This window comes from Ambystoma mexicanum, chromosome 8, assembly GCF_040938575.1.
Source record: "Ambystoma mexicanum isolate Mex_15411 chromosome 8, UKY_AmexF1_1, whole genome shotgun sequence".
Lineage (NCBI taxonomy): Eukaryota > Metazoa > Chordata > Amphibia > Caudata > Ambystomatidae > Ambystoma > Ambystoma mexicanum.
In genome coordinates, this window is record NC_090929.1 from 176,899,321 (window position 1) to 176,912,893 (window position 13,573).

The following is a 13,573-nucleotide window of genomic DNA, read 5'->3' on the forward strand; positions in this document are numbered from 1 at the left end:
GCCAGTGCCCCCAACGATAGTTGGGATGGCTGCAAAACTTGCAGTAGTCCCAAGGTTACAAGGATATGGTGAATACTTATGATATGAATAATCATATTTTGGATTTGTTTACTGCTTTTAAGTTCAAAATCAAGTTAATTTCAGATTCACCAAAACATTAAACTATGGATATATCAAATTTAATTTTGTAAAATTAAATGGAATATACTAATAACATGGTTAAAAAGGCCCAACACCAGAGCCAACCTGGGAAATGCAAAACAAGCACCAAACTATAAAGTATAAAACATTTGAGAGTCAGATATACAAGTTCTGGGTCCAGAATACGGGTCGGGGACCAAACAACAGTTTTATATTTCTTTTTGTGTGTTTTGAGGGTGATATTGTGAGTTCCCGTCACCTATGTGCTAGTGGTGAGGGGTGCCGGTCAATGACGTCCCAGAAGTTCTGAAATTCTTGTGGTAAAAAGTTTTTTTTAATGTTTTGGGGGCATAATACAATTCCATAGGACTACCAATCCTAGGCAAGGTTTGGGGCGGGTTGGGAAAGAGGGGGAATGTAATATACCCCCCCATCCCCTTAAAAAAATTGGAAATATTTTTGATCGATTTTGCTGCTAAATACGCACACCTGTAAAAAGTCTGAATCACAATGGCAGCTTCTGGGGGAAAAATGTGATCTCTCCCCAAATAATCACATTCCATGTCTTCTAACTAGCCAATCCATTTCCCTGAAAAAGTTTGAGAATGCAGACAGCAGAAAGTAATTCAGCAAAATATAGCCAAAACTGCCCCCTCGCAAAAACGTGACGCAAATCTCTTCAGCAGTTCGGGATGTGGGCAGGACAGAAATGTAGTCAGTGTTAGGTATGGAGATTACAAAAGTGTTAGGGCCCCCCTCCACTTACAGCTTTGCCCCATCCTTGACGAAATGGTACAGGACTACAAAAATCAATTTAGAGTCTGGTCTATATTTTATTGGGAACATTTCATGCAGAATCGTTCAACAAGGCCAAAATTAGAAGCCGCTCGAAACTGACTATTTCAATGTTAAAGAAACTTATATATAATGTGTCACAATTGTCAACTATATGACAATGCATTACTTACCGTAAAAGCATTTCTGATGGTTGTATCTGCTTAGATTCACATGCTGTGCATAGGTCCGACATCCAGTGGTCACTGAGGAGTATTGCATTTTGTTTTTCGTAGTCGAAAAGGGGACATCGACAAGGCGTGTCTGTAACACTATCCCTATAGTGACGTGCGTTGTACCCATAATCCCTCACGCGTCGAGGTCCCTCTGTTTGTATTTTTCTGCCCTGAGGGAGCCTTCTAGACGTGAGTGAGTACAGAAAAGAGAGAGATATAGAAAAGGATGTCTATGTTCCTTCCATCCGAGCGGGGAGGAAGGGTGGGCGCATGTGAATCTAAGCAGATACAACCATCAGAAATGCTTGTACGGTAAGTAATGCATTGTCTTCTGATGTTTGTTAATCTGTTTAGAATCACATGCTGTGCATAGACTAGCGAGCAGTACCCGGAGTTGGAGGTGGGTTGTGAGAAGGAACAGTAGAGAAAAGATGTCTTAATACTGCTTGTCCCACCTGGGAATCTGATCTAGAGTGGGCATCTAGACAGTAGTGTTTTGTAAAGGTGTGTACAGAACTCCAGGTTGCTGCTTTGCAGATGGACTCAAGGGGAACATTTGCAATGAATGCTATGGATGCCCCAGTGCCTCGAGTAGAGTGTGCTCTTGGCTTGAAGGGTAGTTCTCTCTTAGCAAGAGTGTAACAGAGAGTGATGCATTGTACAATCCATCTAGATATAGTGGATTTTGAAACTGCATCTCCTTCTCTTCCTGCTGCCACCGAGACAAAGAACTGATTAGTTTTTCTCAGTGGACTAGTTCTTTCCATGTAAAACATGACAGCTCTGCGCACATCAAGTGTATGCAGGCTTTTTTCTCCTAGATTTGAAGGATTTTGAAAGAACGTTGGTAGTTCTATAGACTGGTTGACATGAAATTTGGAGATGAATTTCGGTGCAAACCTTGGGTGTGTGCGTAGAACCACTTTATCCTTGTGAACTGTTACAAAGGGGTCTAAAACCGAAAGGGCCTGTAATTCACTTACTCTCCTAATGGAGGTAATAGCGATTAGGAAAGCAGTCTTAAGAGTGAGATCTTTAAGAGTTGCCTTGTGCATGGGTTCAAAGGGTGACCCCATGAGCCTGGTGAGTACCACATTTAGATCCCAGCCAGGAGCTGGGTTTGCTATTGGAGGGTGTATTCTCTTTACCCCTTCCATGAAGGCTTTGATTACTGGGATCTTCCACCACGATACTTTGAGTTGTGAAGTGGTGTAAGCCGAAAGCGCTGCCAGGTGTACTTTAATAGAATTGAATACTAGACCCGAGTCCAGTAAATGGGTCAGGTACAGAATAATTTGTGTGGGAGAGCAGTCAACGGGGTTGATACTCTTCCCTCTACACCAGATGGCAAATCTTTTCCATTTGCTAGAATAGCAGTGACGAGTGTTAGGCTTTCTGGCCTCTCTGAGGATGTCCATCCACCTCTGTGGAAGTTGTAAATGTCCAAATTCTATGACCTCAGGAGCCAGGCTGCTAAGTTCATGGTCTGAGGGAATGGGTGCAGTGTCCTGCCCCTGTCTTGTGACAGCATGTTGTACGGGCAGGGCAGTCTCACTGGAGGAGATAGAAACATCTTCAACAAGTGAGCGAACCATGGCTGTCGGGCCCACATAGGGGCCACCAGTATCATGGTAACTTGTTCCTGGTGCATCTTGTGCACTATCTTGTTGAGAAGGGGAGTCGGGGGGGGGGGGGGGGGGTAAGCGTAAACAAATTTCCCTGACCATGGAATCGATAGACCGTTCCCCTTGGACTGGTTCTGGGGGTACCTGGAGGCGTAATCTTGGCATTGAGAGTTTTCCAGAGTTGCGAACAGGTCTATTTCTGGGAAACCCCACTGTGTGAAGACGTCGAAGACGATGTCTTCTTGTAAACGCCATTCGTACTCTACGGGCAGGGGGAAGTCTCTGCTGAGTTTGTCTGCTAGCAGATTGAGTTCCCCTGGTACATGTTGTGATAGTAGGAACATGTTGTGTTTGAGAGCCCACTTCCAGATGTTCTGGGACAGCTTGGACAGTCCTGGAGAGTGAGTGCCCCCTTGCTTGTTGAGGTAGTACATGGCTGTGGTGCTGTCTGTGAGGACCATCACTGTCTTTCCTTGTAGGTGTTCCTGAAAGGCTTTCAGCTATTTGAACACCGCTAGTAGTTCCAGCAGGTTTATATGCTTGGATGCTAAGCTCGGAGTCCACGCTCCGTGAGCAGTCTGATGGGATAGGTGAGCCCCCCCATCCTGTAAGGGATGCGTCTGTGGTTAGAGTGGCTTCCACTGCGGGTGTGGCAAACGTTTTCCCTAATAACAGGTTTTCTTTTGTCCACCACCGTAGCGAGAGAACCAAGGCCTGCGAGACCACCACTAGATCGTCCCATTGTCCGCTGGCCTGACACCACTGGCTGTTGAGCCACTCTTGCATTGGGCGCAGGCGCGCGTGAGGTACCACATAAATACATGACGCCATCATCCCTAGCAAGCGCATTGCTTTGCGTACCGTCACCTCTCGACCTGCCACATAATGGGGGATCTGAAACAGCATGTTTTGGACCCTCTCATTGGAGGGGAAGACGAGGCCGTCCTTTGTTCGAATTAGAGCCCCTAGGAATTGTTTGATTTGGCTGGGTCAAAGCTGGACTTCTTTTCCTTGATGGAGAAGCCCAGTTGGAACAAAAGGTCTACAGTCTTTTGGGTATTGGAGAAGCATGTTTCGTAAGAATCCCCTGTTATGAGCCAGTCGTCGAGGTAAGGGTATACCGGGATGGATAACCTGCGCAGGTGGGCCGCTGCCACTGCCAGTACTTTCGTGAATACCCTTGGTGCAGATGCTATCCCGAAGGGTAGTACTCTGAACTGGTAGCGTTTGTTCTCTATCTTGAACCTGAGGTATTTTCTGTGTGCTGGCAACATTAAAATATGAAAGTATGCATCTTTCATGTCTAGTGTTGTCATGTAATCCCCTTGTGATAACAGTGGGATTACTTCCTGCAAGGTCACCATACGAAACTTTTGGGGTTTGACAAACTTGTTCGCTGGGCGCAGATCTAATACAGGGCGCATGGTTAAGTCCTTTTTGGGTACAAGGAAGTACACTGAATAAATACCTTCTGTTACCTGAGATAGGGGGACAGCCTCTATAGCAGAGATCGCCAAACAGTCGATCGCGGGCGACTAGTAGCTCGCCTGAGCCTTTTCAGTCGCCCGCGCTGAAGATACCGAAAAATAAACATTTATCCTAAGTTATATTATTTAATGGTGCTTTTTGCAGCCATGTTCCATGTTCAGGATCCGAACCCTACTCAGCCCAATTGCAGAGAGCTTGTCTACTGTGCCACTTAGAACTGCTTGTAAATACACTGACAAATGTCAGTATCATGTTATGCTTCTGCAGACCGCCTGTAGTACCACAGTTGGCCTTGTGCGCCCCCACGACAGTCTTTCTTAAGCAAGCTGCTCTTGTTTGCCAGAGATGTTGGAGGAGCTGGGGCAGTATCAGGATCATTGTGACCACGCAATGAAAATATCACAGTAGCACTTCCGCTCGCCTGGAAATGTTCAAAATAATATTTAAAAAATAGTGCAATTTCTTTCAGGTGGTTTCTTTCCAAATTCCACACCGTACATTTCCACTTTAAATCACTTCCATGACACAAGTACTCCCACTATTAGTACATTAAGCAATCCATAGAGACGCTGTACAGTAGAAGCCTACCAGGGTAGTTCAGCAGGTTGACAGACCGATGCTGAGATGTTATTTATTCAAAACTACAGGATGTTAACCGTATGACTTTTTGCAGTGCATCATAAAAGAAGTGCTATACAATGTGTTTGGCCAATGTATGGGTTGGGCTGGTTGCTTGCAGATCACGCTCAGATCGCAGCAGCTCAACCTGCTGAGCTATCTTACTGGCAAATAACAGAGTATGTGTGGTGTCTGACAAAAAAAAACATTTCAAAGAAAACTTGTGAACGCAAGCAACATTTTTCAATTTGAAAATTACTTTTGTTTTTTTTTATGTAAGTGTGAAATGTACATTTGGAAAACAATAGTGTGCCTAGCATGTAGAAAGCCTGCATAAAAATGCAAAGGAAGGGGCACAAAAATTACAGGATATTTGTGTGGTAGTTCAACAAATATCTGTCTTTTTGAGACAGCTACTAATAAATAATGCAACAAAGAGGTTTTTGAAGTTCTTAATATATTTGTGAAGGCATATATTATTCCATCTGTTTATAGAGGGGAAATAATCGAGCCAAAAAAATATTGGGAAAAATTCTGAGGTTTATAAATATCCCCACCCCGATATCGCCCGCTAGTAGCTCTCCACTGTTGGCCTCCACTACAAGTAGCTCTAGCTAACGTAAAGGTTGGAGACCCCTGCTCTATAGCTTCTTTTTTCAGTAGCTCTTCTACTTCTTGAAGAAGAATGGTGAGGTGTTCCGGTGTCATGCGTCGGTTCCGTGGGGGTCTGTACTTCGGGGAACTGTTGAATTCGATGCAGTATCCGTGGCCTATGGTGGATAATACCCAGCGGTCTGACGATATTCCCTCCCATGCTGAAAGGAACGATGTTAGCCGGCCCCCGACCGGTGATGCATGGGAGGGGACCCGAATCTTCGGGTCATTTGTTGGTATTGGGCGTGGAACCTTTGGGGCTGGAGCCGTGACCTCTTCCTCTGCCACGGCGTTGGCCTCTTTGACTGAACTGGGTGTTGTTACCCTGGTTAGAGGGCCAGTTGGTAGCAGAGTAAAATTGCTGTTGGTTTTGCTGCTGGCGTTGGCCACGAAAGGAGCGTCTATTGCCATAGCCGCGTCTGTTAGGGGGCCTAGAAATTTGGTCAAGAGTTTTGATGGTATCAAACTCTTTCTTCGCATGTTCTAGGGCCTCATCAACTGCTTTCCCAAACAGATGTGTTTGTTCTATGGGCTTATTTATCAGGGAAGCCTGGGTTTCCGGCTTAAATCCCGAATTGCGCAGCCAGACATGGCGTTTGAGAAGTATTCCCTGAACCAGGGAACGGCCAGCCGTCTCTGCGGCATCTAAGGAGTTCTTTACGATGCCCTGGTTTACAAGAGTTCCCTCTGAGATTGTAGCTAACAGGCGTGAACGCAGGGGTTCTGGTGCGTCCTCTGCTTCGCTACGCAGCTTGCTCCACTGTGCATCTGCGTAGCTAGCAGGGAATTGTTATTTGCAATCCTAGTTGAAAAGGCGGCGGACATCGTGATTCTCTTCCCAAGTGCATAGAGCTTTTTGCCCTCTTTGTCAGGTGGTGCCTCACTAGTGGATAGTGGTACCCCTGCTCTTTTCCTTGTATTAGTAACTACGAGGGAGTCCGGAATAGAATGTCCTCTGATGTACAAAGGGTCAGAGGACGAAGGGCTGAAGAGCTTTTCTATCCGAGGGTTGACCCCTCTGACTAAGGCAGGACTGGAAAGGGAAGGAGTTATTCTTCTCTTTATAGAAGCCAGGAGCGGAATAGACTGACTAACAGGGGCTTTTTCTTTAATAACTTTCTCTACAAAGTCTATGTCAGGAAGAGTCTCCCCTGTGTCTATTTCAAAATGCGCTGCTGCCTTGCGCAATAGTGCATTAAGTGAAGGTTGGTCATCTATGGGAGAGGTGTTTCCAATAGGTGAATCCTTGGGAGGAGAAGGGTGAAAGACATCAGGGTCTGAGTGCACTGATGGGGATTGCCAAGGCTGCACTGATGGGGATTGCCAGGGCTGCGAGGTAGCTGTATCTTCTTCGAAAGCTCCTGCACTAGTGTAAGGATCTTCTTCAAACCCCTCTTCCTCATGTTCTTCCTCTCCACCCAAACACTCCTCATCTTCCTGGAGGTATTGCTCCTCTTCAGTGAGGTCATATACGTCTGTAGAAGGGGGAAACAGCCTAGGAATCTTGACCCTAGGGTCATCCTGGGGCCATTCTCTTGGTCTTTTGGGTGTGGGTGGGTTTTGGTTTCCCAAAAACCTTTCCATTTTCTCCATACAAGAATGGAGTCTTTCAAGGGTCTCATGGGGGACCCCTGAATAGTCTAGAGGGGGGAAATCAGTGTTTTCACCTTCAAAACGCTTAGAACGCTCCCACAACGTCGAAGAAAGGTTTCCGTCGCCCTCTGAAAAGCCCTCCAGTAGTTCAGAAGTGCCCTTAGATGAAGGGGGCAGTTCCTGGCTACTCTTGTGCTTTTTAAGCGTTTCCATAGCTTTTTGTGCGGTATTCGACGTTTGTTTCGTCGTCCGCTTACGTTTGTCTTCGGAAACAATTCTCGCCAGGCTCTCGACAACGAGGTTGTCAGTAGAGGACTCTGGTGTCGACGTTGCCTGCGTTACGCGTTGTTCCTCGACGGCCGCTCTATGGAGCGTTACGTCGGATGATTTTGGGGTAGCGCCCGTGTATGATGAAAGCCCAATCGCTGGTCGCGACTGCGTTTGCGGGTGGGGCTTGAGACCCTTACGGTCTGAGGTAGACGCCGGAGTGCCCTGCGTCCCCTTCGGCGCTGATGGATCCTTCGTCTTCGACGAAGAAGAGCCGTGGGTTGTGTGCTTAGGCCTATGGGGTCTGTGTGCGTCCTTGTCGCCGGGGTGTTCATCCCCATGAGCAGGGCGTGAGCCGAGCCCGTCGGGGCCGGGGACGGACGTCTAGGAGCGCGAGCGCTCCTTCTGGGGGTTAATGACTTCCGTAACAGACGTCGAGTTATCACCCTCCTCGTCACTTTCTGTAACAGCTGCGGCGGGTGAGGAAACTGACTTCGACATAGCGTAGTCCGCCCACCTCTTAACTTTGCGTTCTTTAAGAGTTCTTGGTTTCAAGAGCTTACAGGCCGCGCAGCTGTCCTCCTTATGATCGAGGTGCAAGCAACGATTACAGAGCTTGTGTTTGTCCTTCCAAGTGTATTTGCCCCTACCGTGTGGGCAAAACTTAAAAAGTGTCCTCTCCATAGCTGAGGCAATAATAACTGGTGATAACAACCCCAAGGGAAAGATAGGGGAGAAAGAAAAACATTCTCAAAGAGAAGATAAAAGTTTGAACCCCCACTCTCCGTACTGTATGTTGGCCGGCGAGGCCAGGCCACGTGTTCGGCAGCGCCGAAGGATCTCCTCCGTCTCTTCCCCTCCTTCGAAAACTTGCTCGGCGGAGGAACAGCTTCACAGCTAACGTCAAGGGGAGGGATCTTTAACAATATAATAAGTAAAATTAAGGACCGCGGTCCGTAGTAAGTATTTGCAATGTCTCTCTAGGAGCTCCGCGTAAGGCGACCAGAAGCTGGGCGGAAAAAAACAATCTGAGGGACCTCGACGCGTGAGGGATTATGGGTACAACGCACGTCACTATAGGGATAGTGTTACAGACACGCCTTGTCGACGTCCCCTTTTCGACTACGAAAAACAAAATGCAATACTCCGCAGTGACCACTGGATGTCGGACCTATGCACAGCATGTGATTCTAAGCAGATTAACAAACATCAGAAATAACATTTCGAAATATTGTATAATCGTATTTCTGATGCATTCATCTGCTTAGATTCAAATGCTGTGACATCTAGTGGTAGTCACAGAATATGACCTGATTTGTTTTCGAAACTCAAAAAAAGGGACGTTGACTGGATATACCATTTTTAGAGATGTGTGATCACCTTCACTACCTGGGGCAATGGAAACAAAGTGTTGATCTGTTTTCCTTAGAGGCTTTGTTTTGTTTACGTAATACAAGACTACCCTGCTTACATCTAATGTATGGAGGCTCCTTTCAGCTGAGTTAAAGTAGGTAGTGCAATGGATTGGTTGACATGGAACTTGGAGATGAATTTAGGTTAACACCTAGGATGTGTTCTAAGGACCACCTTGTCCTTGTGGATTATAAAGAAAGGGTCTTGAACAGATGATGCCTGTGGCTCACTGACTCGTATTGAGGTGATGGCTACTAGGAAGGCGGTTTTGTAGGTTAAATGTTTTAGGCTGGCTTTGTGCATAGGCTCAAATGGAGGACCCATAGGTTTTGAGAGTACCACATTAAGGTCCCAACCTGGTGGAGGGTTGGAAATGGAAGGGTATACTCGCTTTACTCCCTCCATGAAAGCCTTGACAACAGGCACTTTCTACCAAGAAACCTTGTTCTGCGAGGCGGTGTATGTGGACAAGGCCACTAGGTGTACTTTGATAGAGTTAAATACTAGGCCAGAGAACAGTATAGTAGATAAGGCATGTAGTGTAGAATGTTGGATGGAGATCGTTCTATTGGGTTTAGGGACTGATCTGCACAATACCACAAAACTTTTCCACTTGAAGTAACAGTGTCTGGTGTTGGGTTTTCTTGCCTCCTTTAGAATATCGATACACCTTTGAGGAAGATTTAAGTGGCCAAACTCTATGACTTCAGGAGCAAGGCTGCCAAGTTCATAGCCCGAGGATGTGGATGGAGTGTCGTTCCCTCATGTTTGCTGGAACAGCATGTTGGAGGTGCACAGAAGCTTGATTGGATTGATAATCGCCAGTTCACACAGATGTGGAAACAAGGTTGCCTTGCCCACATTGGAGCGGTCAGGATCAGAGTGACTTGTTCCTGGTGCATCTTGTGCACTATCCTGCTGAGGAGTGGTGTTGGTGGAAAAGCCTTGGCAAATTTCCCTGACCAATTCATCGACAGGGCGTCCCGCTTGGATCCTGGTTGGAGAAACCTGGATGTGAAGTCTGGACATTGAGCGTTTTGGTTTGTGGCAGACCAGTCTAAGGGAGGATAACCTCACTGGGAAAAGATTTTGTTTAGAAAATCTCTGTTGATTTGCCACTCGTGTTCTTATGGCAGTGGGTTTCTGCTTAGCGAGTCTGCTAGAGCATTGAGCTCCCCTGGAATGTGTTGAGACTAGGAACAGGTTCTGCATGAAGTGCCCACTTCAAAATTATTTGGGACAGCCTGGACAAACTTGGAGAGTATGAGCCCCCTTGTTTGTTTATGTAAAACATGGCAGTGGTGCTGTATGTGAGGACATGTACCGTCTGACCTACTAGATGCTGCTGAAAAACCTGTAGAGCATTGAGAACTAGCAGAAGTTCTAGGAGGTTGATGTGGTTTTGGGCTGTGGTGTGCGTCCATAGGTCGTGAGCTGTGTGGTGAAGGTAATGGGCTCCCATCCGGAGAGTGAGGCGTCTGTAGATAGCACCGCTTGAACTGGTGGATTGTGAAAGGGTTTTCCTTTTAGCAGGCTGTCCCTGGACCACCAGCGAAGAGCTTGTGCCAGGGTTAGTGAAACAACCACTCGATCGTCCCACTGACCACTTGCCTCAGACCATTGTTTTGCTAAAACCACTCCTGTATTGGGCGCATGCGCAGGCACGAGTGTGGCACCAAGTGTATGCATGAGGCCATCATCCCAAGAAAACGCATTGGTTTGCATTCAGTTATCTGGCAATCGGCTAGGTAGTGAGGTACTTTTAACAGCATGTTGTGTACTCTCTCCTTTGAGGGGAAACCTAGCTCCTCCTTTGTTTTAAAAATGGCTCCCAGAACTTGTTTTATTTGGCTGGGAACGGGACTTGATTTTTTTTTCATTAATTGAGAATCCCAATTGGAACAGAAGGTTGATAGTTCTGTGGGTGTTGTATCTGAAGATTTGAGGAGACTCCCTGGTTGTTAGCCAGTCGTCTAAATAAGGGTATACTGGGATTGACTCTCTTTGGAGGTGCACCGCTACTACTACAAGCACTTTTGTGAACACTCTTGGTGCTGAGGCGATGCAGAAGGGGAGCACTGTGAACTGGTAGTGTACTCTCGCTATCTAGAACCACAGATATTTTCTGTGTGCTGGGGACATTGAAATATGAAAGTATGTATCTTTCATATCTAATGTTGCCATGTAATCCCCCCATTTTAAGATGGGGTTTACTTCTTGGAGCGTGGTCATGCGAAACATTTGTAGTTTGACATGTATTTGCTGGGCACAGGTCTAGTACTGGACGCATTGAAAGGTCTTTCTTTGGCACAAGAAGTACGTTGAATAAATACCCTTGTTTACCTGGTTTGCTGGGACAATCTCTATGGCGCCTTTCCCCATCAAGGCTTCTACCTTCTTCAGTAATATGCGCCTCTCTTCAGCGCCATCTTTCTGTGCTTTGGCGGTTTTTGCAGTAGGTCTATGCAGTACCCACCTGCCACGGTGGATAACACTCACTTTTCTGACGTGGTCCCCTCCCATGCGTGGGTGAATTTTGAAATGCGACCTCCTACCAGAGTGGCATGGGAGGGGACCTGGAGCGGGGCTTCATTGTTTGGGAGGAGTGGAGCCTCTGGCTGTGGAGGCTCTGCCTCTGGACCTTTTATAGCCTCTTTGAAAGTTGGAAGAGGAGGAATGTACCTTCGAGGAGCCCCATGATGCTGATCAGGCCCTTTGATTGTACCCAGAAGAGCGTTGTGGGTCCTGCCCCCGAAACCTTCTAGTATTGAAGGTACACCGTTGGACAAAGGGTTTGTTTGTTATTTTTCCAAGCAAATTAAATGTAACGTATTTCTCTTTTGCACTTTTTAGGGCGTCTTCCACTGCCTTGCCGACAAGGGCATTAGGTTCGACAGGCGTGTTGAGCAGGGTGGCTTGTGTTTCTAATTTAAACCCTATCTGCCTTAGCCAGGCATGACAATTGATTAACGTGCCCTCCGCAATGATGCAACCTGCATTGTCTGCAGCGTTAAGGTTATTCTTAAGAATGTAGTTTGATACCCGTTTGCCCTCTGATATAGTGCTCAGCAGTTGAAACTTTAGGGGTTCTGGGATTGCCTCGATTTGGTGTTCTAGCTTGTCCCATTTCTGGCCTGATAAGCAGCCAAGGAAACAACCTTTCTACCGAAGGTGTAAATCTTTTTACTGTCCATCTGGTGGGGCTTCAACAGAGGCGGGAGGTGTGCCAGCTCTTTTCCTTGTAGTGGTCACGACTAGCGAGTCAGGTTTGAGCTGACCCCTGATGTACAGGGGGGCCTGTAGGGGCTGGCCTGAACAATGTTTCAATACAAGGGTTAACCGCCCTTGTGAGATTTGGCACAAGCAGAGAAGGCCGTATGCGCCTTTGGATGGACTGCAAAAGAGGGATAAACTGAGTGGCAGACATTTTGTCCCCAAGGATGCCCTCCGCAAAGTCCTTGTTAATCTGGGCCTCCTGGGTGTCTATTTTAAAATGTTGGGAGGGCTTAAGAAGCAGGTCATTGTATTGGAGCCGATTGTCCTCTGGGGAATCAGCCACAGGCTGGTCTTGGTCGTCTGGCGACTGGATAACAGATATCATCGTCGGCATCATAATATTGGTCTTGATTATATGGATCTCCTTGATCACCGTGAGAACTGGGGTCCTTAGATCCCAAGGGATCTATGACATACAGGTCCTTAGAGGGGTCTAGGTGTTGGGGGATGGACAGGGTCTGGGTGGAGGTGCTGGGCTGTGAGACATCCAAATGTGGCTTTTTGGTAGGGAGCTGATTACTAGCAGCCCCGCCTTGTGAAGATCATGAGGGTGCCTGTCCATAAAATTGACAAAGTAGGACAGGAGACACAGGGCTGGGAGGGTAAAGGCGTCAAAGATTTTCCCATTTTCGACGGCTTTGTCTTTGAAAGGGTAGCCGGGACTTGTTTTTTTAGGAGTTCTTTTATTTTAGATGTGTGCCTTGGGGACGCCGGAGCATTTGACGCATGCCCTTTGGCACGCAAAAGGAGGGCCTTTTTTGTTGCAGTGTCCGAAACGGCTTTCGGTGTCTGTTGTGGAGATCTGTCGTACGGCTGTGGCGATGGCCCAGAGGACAGGGATGATTTAGAGGACCTCTCCATTTCTTCTTCAGCGTGTTTTTTTTTTCAGCGTGGTCCCTGGGAAGAGAGGGGTTGCACACCCTGTGCGTATCTTTCCAAGGGAACTTCCTATTGCAGGAAGGACAACATTTAAAAGGGGTATTTTCCATTGCTAATGGAAAGGGCAGCATGGCGACAAAAGGGCATCTAGGGGGTCCGAAGAGGCATTCTCTAAAAGGGTGTAACTATATGTAGCCCCCTCCCACTCTCCTTACTGTGAAGGGCCGAGGCATGATGAGGCCCATGAAGGCAGCAGTCTTGCGTCATCGAGCGTCAAGCATCGCGATGATGGAGCCGTCCGTTGAGGTCCGCCGAGGCAGTTGATGCCACAGTAAACGAGCGGATGGTAAAGCATAGAAAGCCTATGAATAAACTTAGTCCAATTAAAAGGCGTTAGCCAGAAAAGAACCCTGCAACTAGCGACCTACCACGATGGTGGAAAAAAACAATCTGATGGACTTCGACGCGTGAAGGACCATGGGTACAGTAGACGTCACACTAGGGATATTAGACACGCCCAATCGACGTCCCCTTTCGAGTTTTGAAAACAAATTATGTAATACTCTGCGACTACCACTAGGTGTTTGCGTACGCATAATATGTGATCTA

General features: G+C 47.0%; 1 protein-coding gene across 6 annotated transcripts in view; it reads right to left on the bottom strand.

Annotated features, from left to right (window-relative positions):
• SEC16A (SEC16 homolog A, endoplasmic reticulum export factor) overlaps positions 1-13,573 on the bottom strand; it is a 1,467,667-nt gene that overhangs the window by 311,544 nt on the left and 1,142,550 nt on the right. The gene's annotated exons all lie outside the window — the stretch shown is intronic.